Here is a 3,070-nt window from a genome sequence, read left to right as displayed (position 1 = left end):
AGCAGTCAAGTGCCTTAGCCACTATGCTACCAGAATATCTTCAATTTCTTCATCTTTGGCTTTGGTGGTTGGTGTGTAAATTTGAATAATAGTAGTATTAACTGGTCTTCCTTGTAGGTATATGGATATAATCCTAACACTGACATCATTGTACTTCAGGATAGACCTTGAAACATTCTTTGTGATGATGAATGCCATGCTGTTCCTCTTCAATTTGTCATTCCTGGCATAGTAGATCATATGGTTGTCTGGTTCAAAATGGCTAAAACCAGTCCATTTCAGCTCACTAATGCCTCGGAAGGAAGGTTGGGCAATCCTACTTCCGTAGTGATACTGCCTTGGAAACTCAAGGAGGGATCGCTATGAGTCAGGGCCGACTCGACGGCACATAACAACAAACAACAACAATGCCTAGGATATCGATCTGTATGCATTCCATTTCATATTTGACAACTTCCAATTTTCCTAGACTCATACTTCATACATTCCATGTTCCTATTATTAATGGATGTTTGCCACTGTTTCTCTCCATTTTGAGTCATGCCACATCAGCAAATGGAGGTTCCTGAAAGCTTTACTCCATCCACATCATTAAGGTCAACTCTGCTTTGAGGAGGCAGCTCTTCCCCAGTTGTATTTGGAGTGTCATTGTTGAAGAACAAAGATAACTCTTTGAAGACTAAGGTGCGCCAAACACAAGTCATGATATTGTCAGTCACCTCATAGGGACGTGAAAGCTGGACAATGAATAAGGAAGACTGAGGAAGAGTTGATGCTTTTGAGTTGTGGTGTTGGTTTCAATTAGTAATACTGAAAGTACCATGGACTACTAGAAGAATGAACAAATCTGTCCTGGAAGAAGTGCAACCAGAATGTTCCTTGGAATCGAGAATGGCCAGACCTTGTCTCACCTACTTTGGTCATGTTGTCAGAAGGAATCATTCCCTGGAGAAGGATATCATGTTTTGTAAAGTAGAGGGTAGGTGAAAAAGTGGAAGACCCTCAGTGAGATGGATTGACACAGTGGCTGCAATGATGGGCTCAGGTATAGCAAGGATTGGAAGGATGGCACAGAACTGGGCAGTGTTTCATTCTGTTGTACGTAGGGTCACTGTGAGTCAGAGCTGACTCGATGGCACCTAACAACAACAACAACAAGGTAGGGTCTCCCCTTCCAGCATTATATCAAAGAGTATGCTGTTGTGATCCATGGAGTTTTCATTGGCCAATTTTCAGAAGTACTTCAGCAGGTCTTTCTTCCCAGTCTGTCTTAGTCTGGAAGCTCCACTGAAACTCTTCCACCATGGGTGACTCTGCTGGTATTTGAAATATTGGTGACATTGCTTCTAGTATCATAGCAATATGAAAACCACCACAGTATGACAAACTTGACAGATGTGGTGGCTTTATTCTCTAGTTGTTTTTTAAAAAGGAATGCACTGTATTTATATAAGAAGATAAATTTAATATTTAAGTTGTGCTCAGTCTTCTCTTTCAATTAGTAAGAGCAATAAGGACATTTCCAATTTAGAAAAGTATTATCAGTGGCTATATTTGGCAATGCTGTGCCTTCCCCTGTTTGGCATTAAATATATCAAAGCTTTTACCCAGGTATCCTAATGGCTGAAATGGATTAAACTAGATTGTAGAATCCAGAAAGTATTTGTCTTTAGTTAGTTAGTTATTGCTTAATTCAAACAAACCTGTTGCCATCAAGTCAGTTCTGACTCATGGCAATCCCATGTGTTGTAGAGTAAACTTCTCCATAGGCTTTCCCTGGTTGTAATCTTTATAGAAGCAGATAGTCAGGCTTTTCTTCTACAGTGCCACTGGGTGGGTTCGAAACACCACCTTTAGGTTAGTAGTCAAACGCAAACCATTCGCACCACCTAGGGACCTATTTATTGCTTGATTAGTATCCTAAAATATTGTCCATCTGTGTCCTAACCTTGTCACTTCCAAATGAATTGTAAGCACCTTGAGTCTTGATATTATGTCATCTTTTGACTATGTAAACATGGTATGGGGTGGTGGCATTGATAATATCGTTCCCTTATGTGGTTAATGTCACCTGGATGTGTCATCCAACTGGTAGTGTAGGAAGGACCCTATATGCCATCATATAAATAGGGCTCAGGTTTGCTCTTGAGGAAACGGTTGGTATAGTCAACACTGTCACATAGGGTAGTAGTTCTAATAGAGGTCTGGTTAGCTTTATTATTGGGCTTATTCCAAATCCCTTTCTTGGACACAATTCCTTAATCATAAATGATTTTAAGTTGTTAGTGGGCAGTACTCTCATTCAGCCTGTGCATTCAGTCCCGTGTCTATTAGGGCTGCCCCGAGCAGCACAAGTCCTCAGCCCCATGAGTCCACCTCAGTTAGCGTCTCAGCCACCTGATACTCTGCTTCCACCAGATCAAGAGTGAAGGCCACATTAGGGCTTTGCCAACATCACCCCACAACTCTGTTTTCTGCATTTTACCTTCTTTAATCAATTAAGCAGCACTTTTGCTATCTTCTCAGTTTTAGGTTCCAGGTCTTAGATTTGTTTGGATTTTCTAGAATGGAAATGGTTGGGTCCTGTTACAGTTACCATGACAACTCCAATCTGCTTTCTTGGGGGGAGGGGTTGGGGATTTTTCTTCAGCTAGTCTACACTGTCACAGCAACTTGGAGTGTGACAGGAATCTTCAAACCTTCATAAACTTGGCCCATAGGGTTTTAGAATGGCAATCCTAAAATGAACATCCAGCCTTGTTCCATGAGGGCTCCACTTTTATAATCCTCAATGTAATCCCTTTAAAGCACAAATCCTTGGTAAATCCAAGATGCTCTGGTATCAAAATTCTAATTAAGGGCTAAAATCAAAGCTCCTTTTGGTGGCAATGCTGTTATACTGTCTACTTCATTGTAAGCCAAATTAGCAAAATATATATCTAATAACCTAGCTAATGCCAGACAGAAATCAATAGCCAAATCCATTGAATTCTTAGAAGCTTAAATACTATTAAGTCACATTTTCCATTTTTAGGAATGAATACTAGACAATATGCATGAATCATATTAC

This window comes from Orycteropus afer, unplaced genomic scaffold, assembly GCF_000298275.1.
Source record: "Orycteropus afer afer isolate SDZICR_OR568_19922 unplaced genomic scaffold, OryAfe1.0 scaffold00008, whole genome shotgun sequence".
NCBI lineage: Eukaryota > Metazoa > Chordata > Mammalia > Tubulidentata > Orycteropodidae > Orycteropus > Orycteropus afer.
This window is presented reverse-complemented; position numbering follows the sequence as displayed.